At 50.3% G+C, this 11607-nt stretch overlaps 1 long non-coding RNA gene and 1 other non-coding gene across 3 annotated transcripts; both read right to left on the minus strand.

The window, feature by feature from the left end:
* Positions 1-3380: 3380 nt before the first annotated feature.
* On the minus strand, positions 3381-8479 carry LOC149339598 (uncharacterized). 2 transcript variants are annotated; one of them, XR_016283534.1, is made up of 3 exons: positions 8097-8479; positions 3830-4054; positions 3381-3591 (listed from the first exon to the last, which is right to left on the minus strand). It is a non-coding gene; the product is annotated as an uncharacterized LOC149339598 (long non-coding RNA). The 2 variants fall into 2 exon arrangements; XR_016283535.1 differs by having other exon boundaries at positions 3805-4054.
* On the minus strand, positions 4603-4796 carry LOC149339599 (U2 spliceosomal RNA). Its single transcript, XR_016283898.1, has one exon. It is a non-coding gene; the product is annotated as a U2 spliceosomal RNA (small nuclear RNA).
* Positions 8480-11607: the final 3128 nt, after the last annotated feature.

Below are 11607 nucleotides of genomic sequence, written 5' to 3' on the forward strand. Positions count from 1 at the left end.
TGCTGAATCCGCTAGCTTGATTATGTGTGGAATCAGCACAGCGTAGGGCACGTGCAGGCATGTTGCTGATGACGTTGACAAAGGAACGTGTTGGATCTGGTTTGGAGGGCCATCGCTGACGTGCAGTTCCGCTTGCAGGAACACCTGTATGAAGACGAGCATTTGTTTGAGCATTGCGCCTCAGCTGATGCCACCGAGCCCACTCAGAGAAAATGGCTGAGGTGTGGCAAAAGAAGTCCGTTTATGAGATCTATAATTTGTTTAGAACTGAAATTGGGTTTTTGAGGAAAGGAAATGGCGCAGTATCTCTCACATCTCCATAGACACCTGAACCGCACCACAAGGCAAAGAATAAAGGAGGGAGTGAGAGAACAAAGGAAAGAACAGGTGCCATAGTGGAGGTCTCCAGAATAATGTTGATCACCTGGGGATCTTTAATGTACACAGACATCCCACGGCACACAGACTCCTGCCTCCATCGAAACGAAATTCGGCCACAGCGGCCGGGCTCGAACCCGGGAACTCCAGCTGTAGAAAGCTGCTAAATGCTTTTTTCTCAGTGCTTACAATTTTTCTGCATGCAAATAAAACATGCTTTACTGTTAGCTCATCTCAGCATAATTCACATCGGGGCTTTTCTTCTGCCAGCATGAAGTTATGAGTGAGGTGTGTATGTCCTTTACAAAGACTGCAGATAATCACTTCCTCGAAATGTTCTTGGTAGATGCAAGACTTCCAATTCACTTAAAACTGGCTTTACAGCATGTAATTTTTTATTGGCTTCGTTGTTCCAAGCAGACTGCCATTTTTTCCTTAGTTTACGATATATTGAATTCATACTATCTATAAAAGGGTGGAGAGACAAACCTAAATTGGAGAGACAAACCTAAATTATGTACTAGATCCAGTCACTTAAGTTACAATGGTTTTGCTGACCCATACATCCACAATCCAAGGTAGAGCGTACTACAGAGCGGTAAATTTCTAAAAGACATGACCTATCAGCCAGCCCTCCAGTGTTTTTGTGACAGTACTTTGAGGATCTTCAAGTATTGAGAGGCGTTCTTTATCAGTGCGTTTATGTGAAGCAGAAAAATAAGTTTTCTGTCAAAAGTTACACCTAGAAATTTAAGATTCTTTTTTACGAGTATTTCGTTCAGGTGTAGGGTCGGATCTGTCTAAGCCTCAAATGCAGTATAATCTCTGTCAAATGTGAATTATATAGCTTTTATATTGGAAAGCAGTTAAAACTCGAAGGACAACAAGGCCCCGCTCAACAGGCACGCAACTATGGTGCACACAAATGCTGAAAGAAAATCGAACATGCAAAACAATTCCAGCAAATCATGAATGTTACAATACTTTTAAAAGGTCAAGTCTTTTTGTTAGTAATATGGAAGGCACACATACACACTGATCCCGCAGCCTAGCTATTTCGGCAGCCTCGAGAATTTCGAACCACCTGCTCACTGCTCACAGCTCTCAACTGCTAAAGTATATTGCAGTTTACAAATTTGGCGTTCAATTCTCAGAGGGGCAATAACTGCTGTGAATTCCCAGATTTCTAGGCATAGCTAGGTGAAATTTACTATGCTCTTCCTTCCGTCTGCTCTACACATTCTTTCCTGCATGTCAAAGGAATGGAGGATACGACAGTTTCCACACATTCTACATGGTTTTGGCAATGTATTATGCACATCTGGCAGCTTCATGAATGGTTAGAGCTAACACGTCAACACAGATTTTTTTAAATTTCTATGGGGCTGAAAACACATCCACACCTGCTCTGCAACCTGCCCTTTTTAGGTAACAGGATACACCAAGCACATACGGCAGTGACACTCTTTTTTTCATTTTCTAACCTCAACAGGTTGCTCAGGACCAACGCACACTTGAGCTAAAGTTCAGGACACACAACAATTGAGGTAGCGAAAGGAAAAGAACACACAGTGCAGAACCCTAAGTGTGTCCTCCTCCTCTCCTCATTTTGGCTTTCTGTGCTGTTAATTTCAAGAAGCTGAAGAGAGCCATTAATAGGAGCACACACTATACTCCGTTTCATACATAGCTGTCAACACTGCCAAAGGTACGAAAGTAGTCCGCTGCAAAAAACAAGCAAAATGTGTCTGTCCGCCTCGCGTCGTGGCTGAGTGGTACGAAGCGCGTGCCTGTGTGTTCATTTTACAAAGGGCCTAGGTTCGACTCCCTGCTCAGGTGGTTTTTTTTATTTTTTTTTATTTCTCTTAAAAGATTCATTAGGTAGAAACTCGAAACTGTCAAACTCTAATGCCTACTTTGAAAAACACAGCGCTGTTTACTTGTCTCGAAGGGAAAAGGGAGTGTAGTGTACGGCATATATACGATGTAACATGAGTCGGATGGCGTTGACTGCAAAGCTGTCATATTTAACACTGCTAGAGCTAGATATGGTCACCTTCCTAGGTCGATTTTGCAGTGATCTTATTCCACTAGCGAGACCTTCCTTCTTGAACTTCGCAACTGTGCGAGGGCTCACCCCGGTCATCTCGCCCACAGTTTTGAGAACTTCACGCACTTTCTTCTCCGGGAAGCGCTTCCTTACACTAGAGTAAACGTTGACAATCACCTGCTTGGAGTCTTTCGAATTTTCGGAGACTTCAGCTTGGAGAACAGGCGAGCAGGAGATGTTTTTGAAGCCGCAGTGGGCGAAGAAAACAAGCGAGTAGGCGATAGCGGTGCCATTTCCACATACTCGGAAACCGAAAGACGGAAGCAGACGGCATCGCCGGCCGGCCTAGCTGCGAAAACCTGATACAGGAGGAGCCGAAAAAAAACCAGCAAACTAAGGAACTCTGTTTTGAAGAACATTAAAGAAAAAGCAATCTTTTTGCAAAATAAAACACCATTATCATTATACTGCAATATCAACCAACATTTACTTTAATTTTGAGTTCATTACTCTTTTCACTTTCGATGCACTACATTATGATGCGGACGAGGAGCGCGAACAGGCGCCGCAGCCTTGGCTGCGTTGACAGCTATGTATGAAACGGAGTATAGGGTCAACCACCAACAAATTCAGGAAGCAGGCAAGCAAGAAAAAGTTCATGAGTTCCCTTAACTCGGGAGAAGGAACTCAAGATGCCACAGGATAGAAATTAAACTGTTTTGAAAAGCGATTAGTTCTAGTCACGGCGTTGCACTTTCACGGCGTTGCACTTTCACGGCGTTGCACTTTCACGGCGTTGCACTTTCACGGCGTTGCACTTTCACGGCGTTGCACTTTCACGGCGTTGCACTTTCACGGCGTTGCACTTTCACGGCGTTGCACTTTCACGGCGTTGCACTTTCACGGCGTTGCACTATCACGGCGTTGCACTATCACGGCGTTGCACTTTCACGGCGTTGCACTTTCACATCACAAGTCAAGTCGAGCCAAGCTGATTCATGGTCTTGCTGGTGTGGTTATGACGCTGTATAGCTTGGTATCGCAGCACCGGTTGTTGGTTGCCGTACAAGTCCTGCATCAGGCTGCGGCAATTCCCTCGGCTGCTTCATTTGTGCCCCTGAGGTCTTTTTGGTCCGTTTTAAGTAGCAAGTCACAAGGCACAGCTGCGAAGGCCGACAGATACAAGCACAGTGAACACCAGTTAAAGCTCTTGGAGAGCGGGAGACTGAAATGCAGGAGTGCAACATAACAGATTATAAGGAGTCAGCTTTGGTTTAGTACAAAGGTATTGTAGTGTAAACAGAAAGAAGGATGAATTGCAAGACAATACAAAAAAATGAAGATGAGGAAACAATACTGAGCTTGGTCGTACCCACCGTCCCACGAAGGTGATGCTCTCACCATCCATCAAGCCATCTGTCCAGCCTTGCAGTCGTTGGTGCCAGGGAACCAAAGTGACCTGCATTTCTTCCTCAACTGTAGGGGCCGCAGAGAGCCTGTGCTGAATGGGAGCAGCCTCTGTTGACATCAGCAGCCTCATCTAAGTGGTCCTTGCGAGTTGCAGGGGTCAATGAGCCCCCAACTATGTGGCTTGGGTCACATGTAGACACATCCCATTGTCTTGACCTGCAGAGAGAAAAACTTGCATTTGTAAGTGCCCGGACATACCAACCTACAAACATCACTGCTCTTTGGATCTCCCTCACATGCACTTTTACATGTGTTCAGAAAGCTACATAGTCGTAAAGTGGCACATTACATGGGTTTAAAAACTGATATATGGTACTTTTCCATAAGGAGTAACGAAACCCAGCAGGTCAAAATGCAAGGTTTTTTTAAATTATCTGCATAATCAGGAGTAAAATCAAAATGCTTCATTGAAAGCAGCTTTGTTTGTTCAGGCATTATCATAAATGCCCTACCAGAAACGTCCTGTGTATTGCAGCGACAGAGGGGTCTCCGGAACGCGATCAATCGAGATGTCTTGCATCACACACACACACACACACAGCTGTGTGCGAAGACCTCTATTCCATCTACAGGGGGTCTCGTAACGCGATCAATCGAGATAAGTCTTGAATCACACACAGCGACAACGCTGTGAGCGATCGCTCGCCCTCCCGAAGTGTTTCATGAATCTGATTTTTGGTTTTGAAAGGTCTCACCCCGTGGGGGGTGAGTGGGCCGATCCCGGAGGCAGTGCAATACCGGGCCAACCCGTGGCGGAGGTGAAGCAAGCTTCAAGCACTCCGCCGCATTCCAAAAATAAGTTTAATATCTTGGGTCCAAATAGGACCCGTATCAGATATTAAGCTGATAAGAACAGATAAAGAGAAATTTATTGGACCCACAAGTACATAAAAGGGACCACAGTCCCTCAAACAGGCAAATGAACAATACAGCGACATTCGTCGCTCAATAACACGAGTCGCGAAAAAAAAGATACAAAAGGCGACAACCAACACAAACACCAACAAACTCCACGAGAGTCCGGATTGTCCTCAAATGTCCAGAACGCGCGGGGGAAGCACGCACTACGGTACATACCACCAACGCGCACGTCACACACTTAATAGGGCAGGAGCCGCACCGTCACGCGACCCCTGTCGGCGGCGATGAAGCGGGTGCTCCACCGCCGCAAAAACTCCTCTTCTGGTAGTTGGATTCTGTCCAAGCACGCCTGTTGGAACAGGCGCGCTCGTACGCGCTGGAGCAGGGGGAACATCGCGCGCTGAGGCCGACCCTGCAACGAAGCGACGCCACGCTGGCGCCACAAAACAAAGGCGCCCACACAAAGAAGGAGGCGCACAAAAAAGTCGCGCGGCCTAGTGCGCGCGTCTAAAGAAACAAAAAACATGCGAGACATGAGTCTCCAAAAAGTGCGCGCCACGACGCACTCGAACATGGCGTGCTCGAGGGTCTCGGTCGCACCGCACTGGGGACACCGCGAAGAAGGAGCGATGCCCCACGCGGCGATGCGGACCCCCGTCGGTAGGACACTCCAGCCTCGCAGCCAGCCGAAGTCGCGGACGTCGGGTGGTAACGAATGCGACGTCAAGTCCCGCCACCGCACCTGCCTGCTCCGCTGAAGCTGGTCTGGTGTAGCCTCCTGGATGGCAAGGAGCTCGCAAACGCGGGAGGCCTGCGTCTCAGAGACGTCGACCTCGGGCAAGGTGGCGGTGAGGGACTCGGCCGTCCGGCAGACATACCGGTAGAACCCCGGCTGCTGTTCGGCTGAAGGACCTGTGCAGTTGCTAAAAAAGTGGCGCCGCGAAGTCCCGAGCAGGTATGCGAGGAGCCCTCTGCCCGGGTAGTCGGTGGAGTTGACTAGGTCGCGGACGCCTCTAACAGCGAGGATGCTGCACATGGTGCGCAGGTTGGGCAGGCTAAACCCGCCCATGCGCGTCGGAAGACGGAGGAGCGCGCGAGCGACGGTCTCCGTCTTTCCCGCCCAGAAAAAACTGCCGCAAAGGGTGGCTAAGCGGCGCGTGAAGGTGCGTGGCGGGCAAGCGACGCGAGCTACGTAGTACAGCGACGCGCACACGGAGGAGCGGATGACGAACGCGCGCTCCGACAGCGAAAGCTGGAAGTTAGCCGCCACTGCGAGACGGCGCTCCGCGGTCGCTCGTAGCTCGCTCCACGTTTCGCGAGCTACCTCCCCGGAGGAGAGGAAGACTACGCCTAGCACCTTGCATGCTGGGACCCACTCCACCTCGCCTAGCAGGTCGGACGCGAAGGCTCCGAAGCGGAGAGCCTTGCTCTTGCCCCTGTTGAGCAGGGCGCCGGACAGCTCGCTGTAAGAAGAAAATAGCCGACAAAACGCTACGAAGCTGTCCTCGTCCCGCAAAAACAGGGACACGTCGTCGGCGTAGGCTGACACCTTCACCTGGCCCTGGCCAGGCAAAGGGAAACCGCGTATTGAGGGGGACTCTGCTACGCGGCGCAGGAGGGGGTCAATACACAACACAAACAGCAACGGCGATAGGGGACAGCCCTGTCTAATGCCGCGCTGGATGCCGAACGGGTCGCTCAACGCGCCGTTAAAGAGCAAGCGGGCTGTGAGATCGGAGTACAGCCGCTCCAACCGCTCTACGAACTCGGGCGGGAAGCCGAAAGCCCCGAGAACGCCAAAAAGGTATCGGTGCTCGACCCGATCGAAGGCTTTAGACACTACACTTTGATCTTAGCCAAAAGGCCGAGAAGCGATAACCTGAAATCAAATCGCACTTTGAAGTCCTTGCAATCGACAACCGACCGCGCCCCCCTGGACAGGTGAGCTTCTACGGGCGAGCGCCGCGAGTTCCGCCGATCCTCCGAGGCGACCGCTCCGGCGGCGCACTGTGGTCGCTTAGACACGTTGGTACTACTTGAGAGAAGTTCATTAATGCCTAACATGTTCAATATTCGCTTACGATCCCTCAGAACTCAACGCAAACACGACTTCTCCAGCGGTCGCCCTGGCGGTGTCGCGAAGTCGTCTCGAAAAACCGCACGAAAGGAAGATTAAAGTGAAAATATTTCCTCTCACTAAATAATTAAGCTTTTAATAATTGCATGGACCTAAACTAATAAACCACAGCGAAGCATGTCAGCAATAAAAATAACAACAAGCGAAATCGCATCAAGTATGGCAGCGCCCAAGGGTAGGCACGTCGCCCGTCCACCCAAGCGAGCTCGAGCACGACTAGGCGAGTAAATGTCAGCTTTCTCACTCCCAAGAGCGTATCCGTGGTCTACAGAATCGATTCAGTGAACTAGCAGGCAAAGGTTATTCATTCGGAGCCGCGATCTTCAGGCGAACGCGCGGAAACAACGAACGCACGGAAACAATCCATCACGGTGAGCACGGAGCCACGACTTCAGTTTAGGCGAAGTTTATCACTTCGTATTTCATGTTCAAACATATATAAAGCAAAATAACAAAACTCTTGCGCCAGAACCTTGTTGTGGGCGGTGTGAATTGCTCTTAATTGCATGAATGCTGCCTAGGCATTTACATTAGCTCAGCACAGCTGATCTGGAGCTCCCCCGTCGTCCCGACGCACATGTCCTGCATTGTTAAATTACGTCGCGCTAACAAACTTATAAGCCCTGCTAAATTAATGAAGTGAAAATGCAAAGATCGGCGAATACGATTTCAAAACACCACGTCGCCAAGGTAACCGCGTCGCCAGGTGAGCGCGCGTCACTGGATGTGCCGGTTCACCGCCTGGTCCGCAGATGGCGCCACGATACCGCGAATGATAGCGAATGACTCCGTCGGGAGATAAAAATTTCGAAACACAAAGAGGAGCGAAACGTGAAGTGCCTGAAACCGCAACCATGAACGCTTTACTTGAAGCCAAACAACGCGTATTACGAAACGTGTTCGATGAAAGGCAGCGAGTGCTTCGCTGGTGTTTGCAACATGAAACTGAGAAAAGCAGGCTGTCATGTGACTCCGTGCTTCGGGCACACTACATGGCGCCGCGGCCTTTCTTTCCCCGGAAATATCGAGCAAGCTGCGCATGGCTATCAAAAGGACACATAACGCGAGTTGTGTATCGTGACATTTCGCTAAACGCTACCACAAGCGATGTTTACGTGTCTTTAATGCACAGGCAGCAAGGCCCGTGCTACCTACCTGCGCTGAGGTGTCGACACTGACAGCCAACTGCAGCATGCTTACCTGACAGTTCGAATGGCTCCGACAGCTCCAAAAATACGACGCTGGATGCAGTGTAGCTCTGCTCTACCTAAGGTTCTTCATCGAGCTACTAAGGTGGCGACGCTTCTGTGTCAACGAGTGGTACACGCCGGACGTTGGCAGCCAGCAACACAGCGTACGGCTCAAACGTCTTACAAGCGCGTCAAGCACGCGCCACAAGGCGCAATTGTGGCCACATCACAGTCACTTCGCGAAGGCGGCAAGAGAAATTAAACAGTGCCACAAGGCAACAAGCGTCAAACTATGAGCCACGCTGCCACAACCGCAGCAGCCACCGCGCACTGAAACTGCAGCAGAAACTGGCCCGCCGGCGCCGAGCAGTTCGTAGGCGCAGGGACGCATGCGCACTCACAGTGCGCCCCCCCACCCCCCTACCCCCTGCCGGCGAAAGGAAGCTCTCGGCCATGCTCTCGGCTTTACTGGCTTTACTTCAACCGTCTGGCAACAAGTGTCCTCTCTGCTCCGATGCCCTTTCGTGGAAAGAGCGATGTTCTGCAACGACTGGCAACAACAGCTCGTCACTCCTAAAGTCCCTTCATGAGCTTTTCTGTCACTCCCCCCCCTCCCCGCCGCCAAACCCAGCCCCTGCCCCACGTTCTTTCTGCAGCCTTCAGATCGTCCTCCTCGTCTCCTCTGGCCTTGAAAATAGAAAGGGAACTGCCGGGAGGAGCTCCTGGGGGGAAAAGGGGCCGCGATGCGAATGCGATCTCGTCTCCAAGCTTTCGCCAGCCTTGACCACAGTGGGCCCATTCCAAGCGCTTCCGATCGCGGCAGGGAATCGAAAATGATTCCGGTGCTTCCCGTGGAGGACAGCGATGGTATGGCCCCTAGCACTGGCCTTGATCGAAGGGAGGTTCGCTATATCCGTGACTCGGTCGACTGAAAGCCAGTGGAGCCACACCGAAACGGCTTCCGCCGTCATTTGAGATTTGGTATATGTACTCGAATGTTACGATGTGCGGCGCGATGAACCGCTATGCGTGCGTGGTACAATTCGTCTAATTTCAGGTCTATTCGATTTGGCAGCACTTTCTGCACTAGTTCACAAAAGTGCCGTTACAATGCAGTGCCAGTTCTTGCGGCGCGAGTGAAAAAGTGCAGAAACGTTCGTCTGGTGCGGCCGTGTGCTGGTGTTTGTCACGTGGCTTGACATATGCGCGGGGTTGTGCTAGTTGTATTTAACGCTGTGCATTTGTTCGAAGTGGCGCATCTCGTGCAGCGGCTGTGAAAGTTGTTACTTCCGAAAGTGATAAATTTGATACCGCCCTTTCCTTTGCATTGTGCAAAGTGCCGAAGGTCGACCGTCACAGAGTTAACGGGCTCTTGAAGAGGCAACAAACTTTGAATTGAAGAGGTGATTTGGGCTTCCGCTCGAGACGACCTCTTGAGTTCATACACGTGATTCAGGCTGTTGCCGTTCTATCCGATAGGTGACCGCGGTCGTTCGCCTGTTACAGAACGAAAGAGTTGCCTGCGTTTATTTGCGTTTTGGTTTCATCAAAGTTCTCTCTCTCTCTCTCTCTCTCTCTCTCTCTCTCTCTCTCTCTCTCTCTCTCTCTGGACTTTTTGAACTCAACAGCTCGCGATCACTGTCGGCGGACGGCGGCGGCGGAGCGACTATCAGAGACTGGCTGGCTGGCGAAGGCATTTGCTGGCGGCGACCTCAAAGCTAGTCGCTATACGTGGCGGATGATGTCGACCGCATGCGAGTCATCACAAACGTCCCGATCACCCACTTATTAAAAACACCTCACAATCTGCCTCTTATGCAAACGCTCCATAGTGCTGCGTGTAATAATAAGAGAGCACGTTGTTGGGCGAGTCGGTCGTACATACTTAAACAAGGGGATTGCGCTAAAAAAGACACGGGCGAGAAGAGGACATAGACGGGCGCAAACTCGCGACCGATTTTATTCAGAAAGAACACAAATATATATACCTTGATGCTTATCCAATCATTGCTTAAGCGCACATGCCAGAAAAGTTTTCTCTTTCTTATACAATTTGATAGTAGAATCGCTTACGCATTCATCACCTGACTTATCAATGAAAAAAGCCTCTGCGAGTTCACGTGCTATCTGGTTACGACTGCGCCTTAAGATTTTGGTTCTAGCCAGCAAAGGCTGGCATGCTTTATCAGGCGTAGCCAAAGGGCATGCGCCGCAATGTAAGGGCAAATTTGACCCTTTTCCGTTATTGATAAAAAGCTGATGTTCCCTCAGTCGTTCATTTATACAACGGCCCGTCTGGCCGATGTAAACTTTTCCACATGTCAGGGAAATTTCATACACAGCCCCGACAGAACACCTGACAAGCTGGGTGGCGTGACGCTTCGTGCAGTCTCGCACGCATTCGTTGGTTAAGCATCAAGATATATATATATATATTTGTGTTCTTTCTCAATAAAATCAGTCGCGGGTTTGCGCCGATCCGTGTCCTCTTCTCGTCCGTGTCTTTTTTAGCGCAATTCCCTTGTTTAAGTGTGTAATAATAATATTTGCACACGAAAGAGAAATGGTGCAAAGTGCGAGGCTGGACAAAAGTGAGAACCCATACGAAGTGTGCCTGCCAGCCAGTCGCCTACGCGCGTACACACACACACGTTTGCACTATTTGCACGAGAAAACTCGCCGGGAGAACTCGTGCAGCACGAAGTCAAATCGAGTACGAGAGTGCTGCGCCTCCTGGACTGGTGCAGGAAGTGCAGCCAAATCGAGGAGACCTTTTTATTCTCCTCAGGGAACACTGTAAAGTTGTATGGTAACTCGTTGCACCGTACAAGCCTTCTCGCTTGTTCCGCTCCATTACGTTTTAAGTACTGCTGCTTGTCTGGTCATCAAACCAGTGCTGTGCAGTGTGCACGAACATCCCATGCATGGGCAAACTATGCATTCTAACTTGTAGATAGTACAGAATTTGTGTTCACAGATACGTTATCGAAAACACTCACTCGAGAAGACAGCACTTTACGTTGTTCTCATTTCTCTCGATCAGGCGCGTAGCCAATGGAGGGCCCAAAGAGGCCCGGGCTCCCACCCTCTCGGCAGTGCTTCAGTGCCGACGAATCTGAGGTTACGTCGAAACGTAAACTTTCGCGCCAAAAAATCCGGCCCAGGCGCCGGCTGGCCCCGCCGGCGCCAGCGCTCAAATGTCATTCATGTGCGAGACCACTGCATTTTCACGGTAGGAGGCAAGACGGGGAGGGGGATCTTTGGGACGGCGGCTTCGCTTTCGCTTGCTCAACCGCCGCTGCTGGAATTCGCGACGGACGGGAATTCTGTTTCACTGTCCCATTTGCACAATGTTTTTTTTTTTCTTTCTTTCTGCATCCGAAAAATAAGGCCTCAACTTTACTTTCCCTCAGCAACTTTCTTCGACGACATTCGACGGGAAGTCGGAAAGTGCGTGCTATGCGCCCACGACGCAAGGCGAAGAGACAAGGAGGATATATCGTCCTAGAGACGAATTTTAG

This window comes from Amblyomma mixtum, chromosome 6 (genome assembly GCF_055824585.1).
Source record: "Amblyomma mixtum isolate Tamu chromosome 6, ASM5582458v1, whole genome shotgun sequence".
NCBI classification, from domain to species: domain Eukaryota; kingdom Metazoa; phylum Arthropoda; class Arachnida; order Ixodida; family Ixodidae; genus Amblyomma; species Amblyomma mixtum.